Raw genomic sequence first — 17,886 nt, 5'->3', positions numbered from 1 at the left:
CTAATATTTATCAATATTATCTTCCCAAATGTTACACCATACCATGAATAAAGTCCCCCCTTCTCCCTTAGACTTATTCTTCAATGATAGGCTTGAAGACTATGACATGTCGCCATGTCTCTTTTCACCCCATTTCAACCCTAGATTTAGCTGTGTCCAATGCTATCCCTCTTATAATGGTAAAACCTCATATGGAAGCTTAAACGTTGACCTGTAACAACATCCTATCCCCCATAGGGTAAGAAAATACTCTATCATCACAAACCCACCAAATATCTCTAAAATTCCCATAGTCCCATTGTCAGTCAAAAGCTAATCTTTTAACCATCAAAGTCCTGCTCTTCTTACTACCTGATATATAAAAAGTAACCTATATTCCCATAAACATACCCCTTACCTCATATGTTTTATTAGAATAACAACAACCTTTATCCTCACTGGTTACACCTCAAATGCTTCAGAGTTTGCAATTACCTGATTTTACTTTCCCTCTAACCATTCCCATAGGGTAATCCATTTACCCAAGAACACTTAAACCCTACTGTTCTGACAACTACATTATTTTATCTGTCAATGACTGTTGCCGATACCACAGCCATGACAAAGCATAACCCTGACCCACACCTGCCAGAGGCCGCGCGACCGTCTAACACGTTTTGGGCTGGCATCCCCAACAGACATCAACCCTCAAGATTCCTCACTGATTCTTACAGAATGAGTTAATCTATCTCTAATTTTCACAACAGAGGAACGAGCAGCACTGATCAGATGCCCCCCCCCTCTGTCATCAAAATCAAAAGACCCCATCCTGCAGCTTCCATGATGAATCTATATTCTCCATTTCAGATTAATCTATATTGTTTCTATCTGCTCTCCTATTTTAATCCTATTCGTACTATCATTGACAGCCCTCTCCATCCGTAACATAAACTCCTGAGTCATTAATTTCTTTCCAAAGTTACCATTAACGTCGTTGATTTAGTTGATGAATTAAAACCCTTAATTCCTTCTAATGGAAAAGCTACCCATATCCTATGTGTATTATTCACTGTTGGAGTGACTACTGTAATAAACTTATCCTTAACTCCCTCTGTGACTGTGGAAACTTCTACAGACTTCAAATCTTCCATTATAAGCGTTACTTTATGAATTACATAGCCCTTTAACCAATAATTCCTAACCGGAACAAATTCTAATGCTTGCCCTAAATAAGTACACATATATTCTCCCTAACCTTTCTCTATAATATTACGCAACATAAGTGAACAGTCACTCCTAACCCTCTTCTAAACTATACCTCCTTTTACTCCTGGTCCTGATAACAATACTTATTCTCCATAATTATCTCTCCATATGAGAGAAACGTCCCCATCCTAAACCCTAATAAGTATTTTTCCCCCTAAAATTGGTGCTGTATTGGTTCCCTTATAATCAAATGCGATATATTTATGACTTTAATACCTATCAATGTTGAAAGAGTTAAATTGCTTCTCCCTGTTGTTCTAATAGACTGAAGTGTTAATGTCCTTATTTACTCCTAGTTTTCCCCCAGTTTTCCCCTAAGACTTTGAACTCTTTCCTTGTACTTCCATCCATCCCCACTAGTGTCACTTTTTCCCCCTTTCAGTTCTACCTCTAACTTTAAACCTTCTGATTATAACAAAAGGTACCCACAATTACCTTGATCTTCCTATTCTTAAAGTGTCATTCATTACGGTTCTCTCTCACTACTAACTTTGAAACTTAGCTTACTGTCTCAGAGTCCCTTCAACCTAGCCTAGCCCTAACTTATTTTAATCTAATCTTTTCTCTCATAACATTTAAAACCTTTTCCCCTGACTTATTGACAAAATCTCTTACCACCAAATTTTTGGAATATGTGATTGGGAAAGTTCCCCACCTGCTTCTGACTCATTACACACAGACTTGGCAAACGACTAAACACCTTTTAGCCTAACCTCAAATCTCTTTGTGTCAGGATGTAACCCAGAATAACAGTCACTCTATTAAGTTTATTTTCCCAGACAGATTGTCTAACAGGTAATCTAATACATTATCATCCTTCCTATGATTATCTTTTAAGCAAATGATTCCCAAAAAACCCTACTTCGTAAAATATTCTACCAGACAGTCAGTCGTCTAGTGTGCATCTTATTGTACGCTTCAATTCTCTTCCCAACACTACAATAACAGTATCTTCTAATATTAGTACTTTAAGAGTAAGTACTACCTCAAATCCCTATCCTAATTAGTTATCAATTAGTGAGATGTTTAACCTCTTTAGGCTGAACACAGATAAGTTTTCCCCTATTCATTATCACTTCTAATGGCCGGTGGTTTCAACTGTTAGCTATTTTCTCTTCTTCTCTAATCGATGCTCTCAGCAACGCACCCCCCTTCCGGATATTCTCGGCACTCTAGAATATTTAGTGTTCACCTGAAGCACAGGTGATCTTCACTTGCTCGTTGATCTTCCTCTGTTTCTTCTTCTCCAATTCTGTGTCTGTCCAGAAACTGACAGTCGATATGGAACATCTGGTCCCCCCTTGGCTGGTACAATTGCCTTTGATATTGTTCAGTTAAAGCTGTAACAGTGATTGTTGATTTGATTCACTCTGATTCTTCATAACCAACACTTCTTTTCTTCTTCTCCACCACCAGTTATAAGTTGTATTTGATAGAGTTTTCTTCGTCCGGTTCTTCTCGTTGTGGACCTATCAGTATTCTTCAAAAGGTTATCTTCTAAGTTCTGTTCTTGAAATATCATCTTCTTACCAGTGGCCTTTCCTTTGGCCTCACTGTATTATTCTTCTCCTTCAATTCTTGAGGTCTTCATCCAGTCGTGTTACTTCTTCCACTTTCTCCATTTCTTCTTTGCTCTCTTGCCACTTCCCTCTGATCACAGAGTCACCTCCACCCATGACCTCTCATCAACATCATCCTCTTCTCCTTCACGTTCCAGACATCTCATTTTCTTCCGTCTTCTGGATTCATCTTCATCGTCGTTTCTGCTCGTATTCGTCTTCATCTCTGATGCCATAATCACCCTGCTGGATGATGTCTTTCTGCTGAATCCATATGTGAGAAAGGTGTACTAACATCTGCCATTAGTCTCTCCTAACACTACCTTAGTTAAATAATTACTATTTGAGTCAATTTTCCCCTATATCAACCCTTTTAAATTCCTTTATTGTGAACTATGTTATTCTAGACTGTATAGCCTAAAGCTTACCCCCTTAAATTATTAATATAACCCTAACAATCCTGACTAATTAAACCCAATTTTATTCCTATATCCTATGTCACCAACTTATCAATTAGTGTTGAGTATATTACCACAACCCATCAAATGCAAGTAAATTAGTCAACTTCAAAGCAATCCCAAAAACAAAGCCTCTAACCCTTCAATACTACAATCCCCATAACCCCCTTGCTCTATAGCTCTAATTATCATAAATTTAAAGAATAATGTCCATCCTTGATTCCCAACCCAACTGTAATTAAACCCCAGTGATGCACATAGCCTCCAAAATGCAATTTTTAATGAATCAGTTTGCCAAGCTTATGCGAAATGGTCATAACATCACATATCCTGTTAGGGAAAGATCTTGTAACCATAATCAGTACCAAAACCTTTTTGACTTGATCCTCTGCCACGTGACGTGATCACTTCCTGTATCTCCTCGCTCCCCCTCTCTCCTGTCTCTCATGACAAGGGACACAGACACAAGAACAGCGTTTAGTAGTTAATGCCATCACTGAGTATTTCCAACCATTCAATATTCATTCGTTCTACATTATTCACTCTAATACTAAACTCAGAATTAAATAGATCGCTCAAAAACCTTTTTTTATTTTAATCCGTTATTTAATTATTTAATTCAATCTATTATAATCCGTTATCCTATATTTAATGTATAAATTCAATAGGCTACAAAACAAGTTTCATCTTTAACCAATCGCAGTTTAAACTAGAATCATCGTGTTAAAATCTCTTTATGCGTATTTGTTCTGTCGTCTGTGTTCCTCTGTCTCCCCCTTCAGTTTAACCAATGTGTTGTTTTGCAGAATCCCACGCATGCGCAAATATCATTTTAACCTCATGCTTGAGTTTTAGCATCCCCTCGTGGTGTCGTTTAGTGCCGTAAAACAAAACGTTCCCTAATCTCGTGCCATAAACTCCCCTTTCTGTAGTGTAGTGTCGCAAAATTAAACGCATGCGCACATCCATTCAAAAACCCCTTTTCACCGTGGAAGAAAGATTCTCTATTCTCTCTCCCCAAACAGAATAATACCAGTCCAGCTGTAATTCCCATTTCCCCCTTCTAGTCAAACAACATTTAACAGCGCTCACAAAACATACAACCTGACTTACAGACAGTGACAAGTTTAAGAGACTTTAATCCATCGCAATGGAATCTCTAAGGATATCCGTTAGCATGTAGCACGCAACACAATTAGCCTGTAGCATTAGCCTTTAGCTTAGCCTAAGGTACACCGTGGCACAAAACACAATTAGCCGTTAGCCTTAAGCATTAACATCAGCATTTAGCCACGATGTACCACGTGGCCTGAAACAACCCAGTCTTAGCTTCAGCCTCTAGCCAACTGCGGCCTACTAGCTATACAAATGAACACCCCGCACCGCGGCCCAATCATTGTCCATGATTATCAATAATATCTCCTTCTAACTTTGTGTTGCCGTAAGTTCTGGATAATCATAGAGAGGTTACCCCAAGCATTATAGTTCGTCAACCATACGATGAGTATATAACATACATATAATTCGTCCAGCTTAATAATCCCCAGAATTAACCCTACACCACATAACGCGTTGCAAGGATTTTATGGCCCATTCCTAAAGAATCGCCTCGATTCGAGGGCTTTTCCAGATCCCCCGGTGCCCTAATTATGCAGATATCTTCCCAACATTATTCTCTACCAATCCATTTGTACAATCCATTGTTGTAAACAGCGTTTACACATCAACCAAATTTAAAATATTTTCGTTCAGACTCCCAGTTAACAGCCATAACGCCACCCGAAACACGGTCGTAAGGGTACATTCCTCCAGTGTACATAAGCAGTAACAAACCAACAACTTAGCTGTGTCTAGTCGGGTCATGACTCCAGACCAAAGTCAGCTTGATTTAGCCTGATGACTCCAAATGCAGCAAAGAAGGATTGCATCATCCCTCCTGGCAAGCTCGCCATTCTGTCGTATATGATGAATGGTGATCATTATTGCTGTCAACAAAAGAAGTCTGCTCATACTGAACATTGATCATAAGGTTTATTCAGACCACAAGCTTCAGCATGAGTTTACAGACACGCGTGGTCCGGAGAGCAGTGTCGTCCAATTCTAATGTCTGCTCTGTCCTATCTTCTTCGTGTACCCCTATTTATAACCAATGCAACAAGATGGGCTCCCTCTTCTGGCCAGTTTACAATACACTTCCTGTCTATTATATGTTACATTATACTAACATAACCAACATTCCATTTCGTCATGAAAAACATTTAACAAAGGCATAATCTTCAGATACGATACAACAACAACTGCCTGAGTTACACCAGGAACGCACAATCCCTCCATCAGTTCTCAGACTGTCCGCAATGGGCTGAGAGAGGCTGGACTGAGGGCTTGTAGGCCTATTGTAAGGCAGGTCCTCACCAGACATCACCAGTAACAACGTCGCCTATGGGAACAAACCCACTGTCACTGGACCAGACAGGACTGTCAAAAAGTCCTCTTCACTGACGAGTCGTGGTTTTGTCTCACCAGCGGTGATGGTCGGATTCGCGTTTATCGTTGAAGGAATGAGCGTTACACCGAGGCCTGTACTCTGGAGCGGGAGCGATTTGGAGGTGGAGGGTCCGTCATGGTCTGGGGCGGTGTGTAACAGCATCATCGGACTGAGCTTGTTGTCATTGCAGGCAATCTCAACGCTGTGCATTACAAGGAAGACATCCTCCTCCCTCGTGTGGTACCCTTCCTGCAGGCTCATCCTGACATGACCCTCCAGCATAACAATGCCACCAGCCATACTGCTCGTTCTGTGCGTGATTTCCTGCAAGACAGGAATGTCAGTGTTCTGCCATGGCCAGCGAAGAGCCCGGATCTCAATCCCATTGAGCATGTCTGGGACCTGTTGGATCGGAGGGTGAGGGTTAGGGCCATTCCCCCCAGAAATATAAGGGAACTTGCAGGTGCCTTGGTGGAAGAGTGGGGTAGCATCTCACAGCAAGAACTGGCAAATCTGGTGCAGTCCATGAGGAGGAGATGCACTGCAGTACTTAATGCAGCTGGTGGCCACACCAGATACTGACTGTTACTTTTGATTTTGACCCCCCCTTTGTTCAGGGACACATTATTCAATTTCTGTTAGTAACATGTCTGTGGAACTTGTTCAGTTTATGTCTCAGTTGTTGAATCTTGTTATGTTCATACAAATATTTACACATGTTAAGTTTGCTGAAAATAAACGCAGTTGACAGTGAGAGGACGTTTCTTTTTTTTGCTGAGTTTATTTAGGTGATCGCTGATGGAAATAATATTGCCAATGTTTTTTCCAATTTTTCCAGCTCGTTTTAACCTCAGTAGGCTACATGCTGTCTATTGTTTCTCTTCACTCAATGTCTGTTCTTACTTCACAAAAATAAACAAAACAGTCGTATTTTTAACACACACAAACACAGTAATAATTACAACAAGACGTCCGTATTCATACCCCTTGACTTATTCTACATTTTGTTGTGTTACAGCCTGAATTCAAAATAGATTAAATACTTTTTTCTCTCACCCAGCTACACACAATACCCCCATAATGACAAAGGTAAAACATATTTTTTCAAATTTATTGAAAATGAAATACAGAAGTATCTTATTTTCATAAGTATTTACACCCCTGGGTCAATACATGTTTGAATCCCCTTTTGTTTGAACCCCTTTGGCAGTGACTACAGCTGTGAGCCTTTCTGGGTAAGTCTCTGAGAGCTTTGTAGACCTCGATTGGACGATATTTGAACATTATTATTTTTTAAATTCTTAATGCTATGTCAAGTTGGTTGTTGATCATTGCTAGACAGCCATTTTCAAGTCTTGTCATAGATTTTCAAGCCCATTTTAAGTCATAACTCAGGAACATTCAATCTCGTCTTGGTGAGCAACTCCAGTGTATATTTGGCCTTGTGTTTTAGGTTGTTATCCTGCTGAAAGGTGCATTTTTCTCCCAGTGTTTGTCGGAAAGCAGACTGAACCAGGTTTTCCTCTAGGATTTTGCCTGTGCTTAGCTATATTTAGTTTCCTTTTATCCTAAAAAAAAACTCCCTTGCCGACGACATGATGCAGTCACCACCATGCTTGAAAATAGGAAGAGTGGAACACAGTGATGTGTTGTGTTGGATTTGCCCCAAACATAAAGCTTTGTATTCAGGACACAAAGTTAATTTATTTGCCATATTTTTTTGCAGTTTTACTTTAATGCCTTATTGCAAACAGGATGTATGTTTTGGAATATTTGTATTCTGTACAGGCTTCCTTCTTTTCGCTCTGTCATTTAGGTTAGTATTGTGGAGTAACTACAATGTTGTTGAGCCATTCTCATTTGTCTCCTATCACAGCAATTAAACTCTATAACTGTTTTAAGTCCTCATTGGCCTCTTGGTGAAATCGCTGAGCGGTTTCCTTCCTCTCCGGCAACTGAGTTAGGAAGGACGCCTGTATCTTTGTAGTGACTGGGTGCATTGATACACCATCCAAAGTGTCAATATTAATTTCACCATGCTCAAAGGGATATTCGTCTTTTTTTCTTTTTTCTTTGTGAGGTATTGGAAAACCTCCCTGGTCTTTGTGGCTGAACCTGTGTTTGAAATTCACTGCTTGACTGAGGGACCTTACAGATAATTGAAAGTGTGGGGTACAGAGATGAGGTAGTCATTCAAAAATCATGTTAAGACTATCATTGCACACAGAGTGAGTCCATGCAACCTATTATGTGACTTGCCATAACAAAGGGCTTGAATACTTATTGACTCAAGACATTTCAGCTTTTCATTTGTAATTAATTTGTGAACATTTCTAAAAACATAATTACACTTTGACACTATGGGGTATTGTGTGTAGGCCAGTGACACAACATCTCAATTTAATGCATTTAAAATGTAGTCTGTATCGTATATGAAGATTATGTCTTTGTTAAATGTTTTTCATGAAGAAATGGAATGTTGTTTATGTTAGTATCAAAAGGGAACGTTTTAGTGTAACGTCACATACAACCGACAGGAAGTGTGTTGTAGACAGGGGAGACTGGTGATTGGCCAGAAGAGGGAGCCACCCATCTTTTTGCATTGTTTATAAATAGGGGTTAAACGAAGAAGAAAGTTGGAACGGCCATGACAATCTGGGACGCCGTTCTCCGGACACCGCGGGTCTGTAACTTATGCTGTAACCTCGTGATTTTAATAAAAGCCTCTAACACGGTGCAGCTTGAGCGGACTCTTTGTTGACAGCAATAATTGCCACCATTCACCCGATACGACATCTGTAATACAAGAAAATGTGGAAAAAGTAAAAGAGTGTGAATACTTTCTGAAGGCACTGTATGTCCATAATATCAAATGACCTTCTAGTGTGTGATCAGCAGAAAATGACATTAAGATTGTGTATGTTAGCATTAGCTTCCCCAGAAACACTTTTTTAAATGAGTTCACACAGCAATATATTCAATGTACCTAGTTAGTAGGTAGTTTATTCAAAATAGTTGCTGGTACCCACCTCTGACCCCATATACACTTAGTTTGTACAACTGATCTACAAGACATTTGACACAACTGTTTTGATACAACAGATAGTTTGTCTGCACAAAAATATTTACACAACAGTCACAATGGTTGTGTCATAATTTTTGTGCAGACAAACTCTCAGTTGTATCACAGCCATTCTGTCAAATGTGTTGTACATCAGTTGTATGACCTGAGTGTGTACGAGGCCAAACTCATTTTCTATATTACAGATTTAGGGTCTTAATTTGATCAACCTGTTGCAGGAGAACTTCCCTTCAATGCAGGAAAGGTTAAAATTGTAGTGTATTAGAGGTTTAAAAAGGCTTCTGAAGTTTGGAATTTCCACTTTGAAATTTCAGACTTGATTGTCCCTTACGAAATATATGTCAACCTATACAAAGAGGTCAATTAATTCATATAATAATTCACATTTCCTTTTGCTGCAGGATTATTTTAAACTGGCTCAAATTAAAATCCTACATCTGTAGATACACTACTGACCTTCAGTCTCATTGAGAGGTGAGGGTGGTGGGAAATTAAGGAAATAGGCTGTGTGCTATCTCTGGTTACCAACTGTTTTGCCTAAAGTGATCCCAATATTTTGCCCATGTAAAGCATGTGTGTCATCACTCTCTCCAGGATTTGCATTATTAATATGTTTATATGTAGGCAAAACAAGAATACTATTTAAATTAGTTTCCACTAGACTCCTTCACTCACAAGGATCAAACCCCTTCATTCTACACAGGCCAGAGCCAGTCATACTTTACACAGACAAGACCCCATCATACTCTACACAGCCCACAGCAGGTAAGAGAGACATAAAAGCAATTTATATCAGATATTGATAACACTGTACCAGTTTGTGAGGTTACTAAATAACTCAAAAGGACAACATTATAGTCAGTTTTCTAGCTACAACTAGATTTGGAATTTGTTTGACCCATTGTAGTATTGCTATAATATATTTTTTATGTTGATAAAGTGGAGAAGGATCATTTCTGGGATTGGAATTTGGAACTCCTGCATTAGGATTGTACATCCAGTTTCTGCAAACTCATAAACTCATACATTTGACACATATCCTCATACAGGACAGCATCCTATCACTTCTCCTCTGTCTCTCCTGACCCTGTGGTCACCATGGACATGACACCTCTCCTGCTCCTACTTTGTGCCAGTATCCACTCAACCTACTGTACACTGTAACGGAAAACTCAAATGTATATGGTAATTTTAGGTATTACCAACAGTAAAGAAAACTATGAAATGTTTTACTGCAGCATCACCACTCAGTATGACTATAATGAACATGTGTCTATCCTGCAACGTTATGCAATTATTAAGAGACTTGATACAAATAGTTAATCCTGGCGACCAATGTTATAACAGAAAAATATTGAGGCACGTAGATCAGGGATGTCAAGAAGGAACCCTCCACTAACCCTCCACTAATATTGGCACCCTTGGTAAATATAAGCAAAACGGACTGTGAAAAAAATGTCTTTATTGTTTATCCTCTTGGTCTTTCATTCAAAATATTCACTAAAATCTAAACTTTAATTGAAGTAAAATAATTGAAAGAAAAAATAACATATCATAAAACAAATATTTTTCTCAAATATCTGTAGCAACAATTATTGGCACCCCTTCGTTCAATACTTTGTGCAACCTCCCTTTGCCAAGATAACAGCTGAGTCTTCTCCTATAATGCGTAATGAGGTTGGAGAACACATGGCAAGCGATCTGAGACCATTCCTCCATACAGAATCTCTCCAGATCCTTCAGATTCCGAGGTCCACGCTTGTGGACTCCTCTTCAGCTCATCTCATAGGTTTTCTATGGGGTTTAGGTCAGGGGACTGGGATGGCCATGGCAAAACCTTGGTTATTTGGTCAGAGACCATTTTTGTGTTGATTTTGAGGTGTGTTTTGGATCATTGTCCTACTGGACGATCCAACCACGGCCCAGTTTAAGCTTCCTAATAGAGTCAGTCAGGTTTTGATTTAATATCTGCTGATACTTGATGGAGTCCATGAAACCATGTATCCTAACATGTTGTCCGGGGCCTTTGAAAGAAAAACAGCCCCTCAACATCAAAGATCCACCAACATACTTGAGGTACTTTTCTGTATGGCTATCTTTCTGTCTCCGCCAAACCCACCTCTGGTGTTTGTTTCCAAAAAGCTATATTTTGGTCTCATCTGACCATAGAACCCGGTCCCATTGAAAGTTCCAGTAACGTTTGTCAAATTGTAGGTACTTGAGTTGGTTGTTTGACGACAGCAAAGGTTTTTTTATGGCAACCCTCCCAAACAACTTGTGGTTATATAGGTGGCATCTGATCGTAGTTTTGGAGACTTTCTGACCCCAAGACCCAACCAACGTCTGTAATTCTCCAGCTGTGATCCTTGGAGATTTTTTGGCCACTCTAACCATTCTCCTCACTGTGCGTGGGGTCAATATAGACACACGTCCTCTTCCAGACCGATTGATAACATCTCCAGTTGCTTTAAACTTCTTAATTATTGCCCTGATAGTGGAAATGGGCATTTTCAACCATTTAGCTATTTCCTTATAGCCATTTTCTGATTTGTGCAGCTCAACAACCTTTTGTCGCACATCATTACTGTATTCTCGGGTCTTTCCCAAAGTGATGGATGACTATGGGAACATGGCCTGTGTGTCACCTCATATTTATACCCCAGTGAAACAGGAAGTTATGGCTTACCACTTAAGTGTTCCTAATCACTCGGGTGAACTTAAAAACTTAAAATATGAATGGGAATAAAATTGAGTTAGATTTTACTCCTAAGAATTTCTAGGGGTGCCAATAATTATGGCACACATGTTTCAGAGAAAAATATTTATTTCATTTATTTCACATATATTTTATTCAATCATTTTACTTCAATTAAAGGTTCGATTTTTGTGAATATTTTGAATGGAAGACCAAGAGGATAAACAGCAAAGACATTTTTTTCACACCCCGTTTTGCTCATATTTACCAAGGGGTGCCAATATTAGTGGAGGGCACTGTATGCTATGTGTATAGTGTAAATAACAACTACCAATAGACTTACTATGTTATGAACGTATAGTCAATCAAATAATTACTCTGTAAAATGTGGAATGCATTTACTCCATTCAACTAGTCGAATGTATTAGTAACAAAATAATTAACACTCAAATTACAGTGTACATGAAATATATGATACATTACAGAAGACACAGAGCAAATGACTATCAACTAAATAAGACTTAACGTGGTTACACGTCTTCAGTTCAGAATAATCTCTAAGAGAAAAGCTATGTGTGTGATACACACAGGAACTTGCTAACAAGTTCTCAAAATATTAGCGAACTCACTGCCCTTTTAACCAAATTCAAGCAGCAACTCACCCCCAACCTAAATTAAAATGTCTTTGCACTTTGCTAGTAAAAACAATAGACAGGAACAACACACCCAGATTCTAATCAACACAATCAAATAATAGGAGCGTACCCTGTAGTAGTTCCCTATTTGAACTGACCGCCGTCCAACGAACAGAATAACACAGTTTCCCTATAACAATAAATCCATAGAACTTAAAGAACAATAGAACATATCAAAATTCATAGCTCTTTATGAACTCTTGAAACAATTCAAAAATGACAATTTAATTCACAGTAACATAAATATTATAGATTCAAGTTTTCATCAGTCTTCATACCTCTCCTGGTGTCAGTGACCTTAGGACTTCCATGTGAACGTCTCTTCCTAGAGATTGCCACAACAAAGATGTGACTTTCTCTTGTGAGATGCAAATATACAGCCATCCATGCAAACAATGTCATGAATCCTGAAGCTGGGCCTCGGAGCCAACAAATTGCCAGTCGCGAGTGTCACATTCTCTCATTTCTCCACTACAGTAACATTTACTTATTTACAGTATTTTTTAAGGTATTGTACTGAGTGTCATTACACAGCACTTGCTTTGATAACTTATTGATATTACAGTAGATGTACTGTAATATTATACTGAATAAAAATATAAACGGAACATGCAACAAATATTTTACTGAGTTACAGTTCACATAAGGAAATCAGTCAATTTAAATAAATTCACTACGCCCTATTCTATGAATTTTACATGACTGGGCGGAGGTGCAGCCATGTGTGGGCCTTGGAGGGCATAGGCCCACCCACTTGGCAGCCAGGCCCACCCACTGGGGAGCCAGGCTCAGCCAATCAGAATGTGTTTATCCCCACAAAAGGGCTTTATTAAAGACAGAAATACTCAGATGATCCCGCAGGTGAAGAAGCCAGATGTGGGGGTCTTGGGCTGGCATGGTTACACGTGGTCTGTGGTTGTGAGCCCGGTTGGACGTACTGCCAAATTCTCTAAAACGATGTTGGAGGCAGAAATTAACATTCAAATCTCTGCCAACAGCTCTGGTGGACATTACACATGTAATTACACCATAATAAGGACCCCTTAAAATTAAGTGTTACGCAAACCTCTTATAATGTATGCTTCTTTTGTTGGTCATGTGCATGCTAACATTGAATTGAACTTAATCAAATTGTTTCTGTCCTCAGGTGTCTGCTGCACAGCCGCACTCAGCCGCCTCAGAAAGTTCCATCTCATTAAAAATAAAACCGGGTTAAATTGGACAGAAGCACAGGACTTCTGCCGGAAGAACTATGCTGACCTTATCACTGTATCAGGAGGAATCTCAGCAGCTGACACAGTTAATGGCATCTGGTAGCAGCTATTTAGCCTGTATAGATCTCAATCGCAATCAGCACAGTCTGAAATGGTCCAATGGAGACTGTTAATGACACTGCATGGTCACCACTTCCAAGCCCGTACACAGAGGCAATGTGTGCAGCCATAATCAACAAGACAATACAACATGGGAGAATTGTACAGAGCAGAAATACTTTATGTGTTGCAGAAAAGGTAAACCATTCCATAAAACAAAACACATCAGATTTCCTGTTTACTTGCGCCTCAACAACATCCAATTCAAATTATTATAATTCTTCAACAATTTCTAGAAATCATTATTTTATATCAAACTAAGTTGAGTAGAGTAAAATGTTAGTCCATTCTGTGTGTGCAGAGTCTCGTGATTCCTTCCTGATTGAACAAAACATGACCTGGTATGAGGCTCAGAGGTACTGCAGAGAGAATTACACTGACCTGGTCAGCATCAGGAACGAGGCACAGAAGGAGGAAGTGAAGAACAAAGGGATGAACAGCACTACTCCTTACTGGATCGGCCTGCTGTATGATGACTGGGAGTGGTCTGCTGGAGGGAGATCTGCCTACAGAAACTGGATGTACAATCCTAATGCAGGAGATATACACACTGTTCTTTACCAGTCTGGACAAGGTATACTCACTGTGGGAAATGGAGGTACTGAAGACTATACACTCTGCTCTGAAGGTAAGTTGTCAAAGAGGAACATAGTCAAACTGCTTCTTATATGTATGAAATGTTGTTACTCTATATTGATAGTAGCCTGGTCAAGAGGACTGAACACTGCACTCCCTTTTCATTTCACTTCACTTGTCAAGTCAAACACAATGCAAGCTATCATGTGATCACGCTGGTTTCACCAGGCTATAATGATATTGAAATATTACTGAAATTATGTGGTTGCTTATTTTGCCCCTAAAATCTGAGAGTTAAATGGGTGCTAAAACAAGTTAATATGAAAATGTTAAATATCTTGAACACCACATTTATGTCTTTCAGGATCAGTTCGCATCTACATAATCAGTGAAATGATGTCTTGGGAGCAGGCTCTGGACTACTGCAATAATTACCACCATGGACTGCTGCGTATTGAGACAGCAGAAGACCTGGAGCTGATCAAGCAGAAGTTCAATGGGACTGATTTTACTGGTCCTGTGTGGGTGGGTCTGAGACAGAGCCGTCTCTTTGGGTTCTGGGTGTGGACCAATGGGCTGCCAGTGGGATGGAGTAACTGGGAGGGAGACAGACAGCCGGAACAGCCTCTGTCCAACCACTGTGGTGCCAAGGCAACGGAGGAGGGATACAAGTGGAGTGATCAGGATTGTCTGTCCAAGCGCTTCTTTATTTGTGAAGAACAATTGATATCAATTTCCCCCTTGTTAATTAAATTAACTGTCTTTACCATTCCTCACATTTGAATTTTTTTTTTTTTTAGGTAATTGCTGACTGAAATCATATTGACAATTTTGTATTCCATTTTTAACCTTTCACCATGCATTGCAATGTACAATATACCTTGTCATTGATATTGTGATCAATCATCTTTGAGTTAAATTGTGTGATATTTCAGATATTTAAACATTTAAAACAATAATATATAGATGACATGTCATGTGATTAAAATATGATATTGTCTAGTCCTAATATGTTTGTCATTAATAACATTATTTTGACCTAGGTTTACCCATAGTCATCACTATTGTAACTATGGGTTACTGTAAATACTGTAAATATTGTAAATACCATTACATTTAATTAATAGTATAATGCATGTTAATGATGACTAAGGAAATAACAATTATAGTAAAGTAATATATTTTATATAATGGATATTGTAAGCATAATGGAAATACTGGGTTAGTTTTTCTATTGTATCTCTTCACCCAATTTCTGTTTTTACTTGACAAAAATAAACAAAACATGAGAAAATAGCTTTTTTTTGTCTTCTTTTAAACACACACAAATGCAGTAGATGTTGCAACAAGACGTCCGTATGAGTAACTCCAGGACATTACAGGGATGAGTGTATGCCGCCATCTTGTCTATTTCAAGTCTTTTCTCATTGATTGAGACAGGTGGTTGTCCATCCCCAAATGCCTCATGTCATGATGACAGAAACCTGTCTCGATCAATGAGAGATGACTTGAAATAGATAAAGATGGCAGCGTACACATTGTTGGATTAGTTAATGGAGAAAACAAAATATACACTACCGGTCAAAGGTTTTTGAACACCTACTCATTTAAGGGTTTTTCTTTATTTTTACTACAGTGGCTTGCGAAAGTATTCACCCCCCTTGGCATTTTTCCTGTTTTGTTGCCTTACAACCTGGAATTTAAATGGATTTTTGGGGGGGGTTGTATCATTTGATTTACACAACATGCCTACCACTTTGAAGACACAAAATACTTTTTTTTGTGAAACAAACAAGAAAAAATAAATAATGAAAACTTGAGCGTGCATAACTATTCACACCCCCAAAGTCAATACTTTGTAGACCCACCTTTTGCAGCATTTACAGCTGCAAGTATCTTGGGGTATTTCTCTATAAGCTTGGCACATCTAGCCACTGGGATTTTTGCCCATTCTTCAAGGCAAAACTGCTCCAGCTCCTACAAGTTGGATGGGTTCCGCTGTTGTACAGCAATCTTTAAGTCATACCACAGATTCTCAATTGGATTGAGGTCTGGGCTTTGACTAGGCCATTCCAAGACATGTAAATGTTTCCCCTTAAACCACTTGAATGTTGCCTTACCAGTATGCTTAGGGTCATTGTCCTGCTGGAAGGTGAACCTCCGTCCCAGTCTCACATCTCTGGAAGACTGAAACAGGTTTCCCTCAAGAATTTCCCTGCCTTGACCGCCATCCATCAATCCTTCAATTCTGACCAGTTTCCCAGTCCCTGGCCACACTTCCGTAAAGCCCAGCTCTGTGGAGTGTACGGCTTAAAGTGGTCCTATGGACAGATACTCCAATCTCTGCTGTGGAGCTTTGCAGCTCCTTCAGGGTTATCTTTGGTCTCTTTGTTGCCTCTCTGATTAATGCCCCCCTTGCCTGGTCCGTGAGTATTGGTGGGCGGCCCTCTCTTGGCAGGTTTGTTGTGGTGCCATATTCTTTCCATTTTTTTATAATGGATTTAATGGTGCTCCGTGGGATGTTCCAAGTTTCTGATATTCTTTTATAACCCAACCCTGATCTGTACTTCTCCACAACTTTGTCCCTAACCTGTTTGGAAAGCTCCGTGGGCTTCATGGTGCCGCTTGCTTGGTGGTGCCCCTTGCTTAGTGGTGTTGCAGACTCTGGGGCCTTTCAGAACAGGTGTATATATACTGAGATCATGTGACAGATCATGTGACAATTTAATTGCACACAGGTGGACTTTATTTAACTAATTATGTGACTTCTGAAGGTAATTGGTTGCACCAGATCTTATTTAGGGGCTTCATAGCAAAGGGGGTGAATACATATGCACGCACCACTTTTCTGTTGTTTATTTTGTAGAATTTTTTGAAATTTTGTGTATGTCCATTACATGAAATCCAAATAAAAATCCATTTAAATTACAGGTTGTAATGCAACTAAATATGAAAAATGCCAAGGGGGATGAATACTTTTGCAAGGCACTGTATTTTCTACATTGTAGAATAATAGTGAAGACATCAAAACTATGAAATAACACATATGGAATCATGTAGTAACCAAAAAAGTGTCAAACAAATCAAAATATATTTTATATTTGAGATTCTTCTTCTTTGCCTTGACGACAGCTTTGGGCTGGACGTGTCAATGTGTAGTTTCATACATGCATATTGAGCAGAATTACTGTCAATTAGCCACGAAAGCCCTAGTTTGAAACACTTTTGGCTCCATGAGTGCAACTTTCAGAACTATTGGCTAAAGATTATACAAAAGTCCAGGAGCATCTCTTTAAGCCGCTTGGCTAAAAGCCTCTGCCAAATGACTAAAATGTAAATGTATCTTCTAGGCAGAAGTGGAATATTCTGCCAAATTAGCTTTGTGCCTTTAAATGAATTTAAAGCATTGATGGAGGATACTCTTAAGGGGTAATGTGTTTGTTTCTGGTTGTTGTAATGTATTTCCCTGTGTTGGAGTACTTTCATGTTTTTGTTGTGTTTTGTCTTTTAACAATGTCAACAGGGCACTCTTGTATAATAGAACGTGTTCTCAATGTTTTTCTCTGAATAAATAAAGGTAAAATGAAAATAAAATTGAGAGGTGAGGTGAAGGGTAGTTACCGTACTGTTTTGTCTAACATGGTCCTGTCAAGCCACTGTAAAGTAAGCATGATTGTCACGGATCCCCCCGGTACTTCTGCTCATTCCGTTCACCAGT

Source organism: Coregonus lavaretus (assembly GCF_964263955.1).
Source record: "Coregonus lavaretus genome assembly, chromosome: 13".
NCBI lineage: Eukaryota > Metazoa > Chordata > Actinopteri > Salmoniformes > Salmonidae > Coregonus > Coregonus lavaretus.
The sequence above is the reverse complement of the archived record's forward strand: the minus strand, read 5'-3'. Positions refer to the sequence as shown.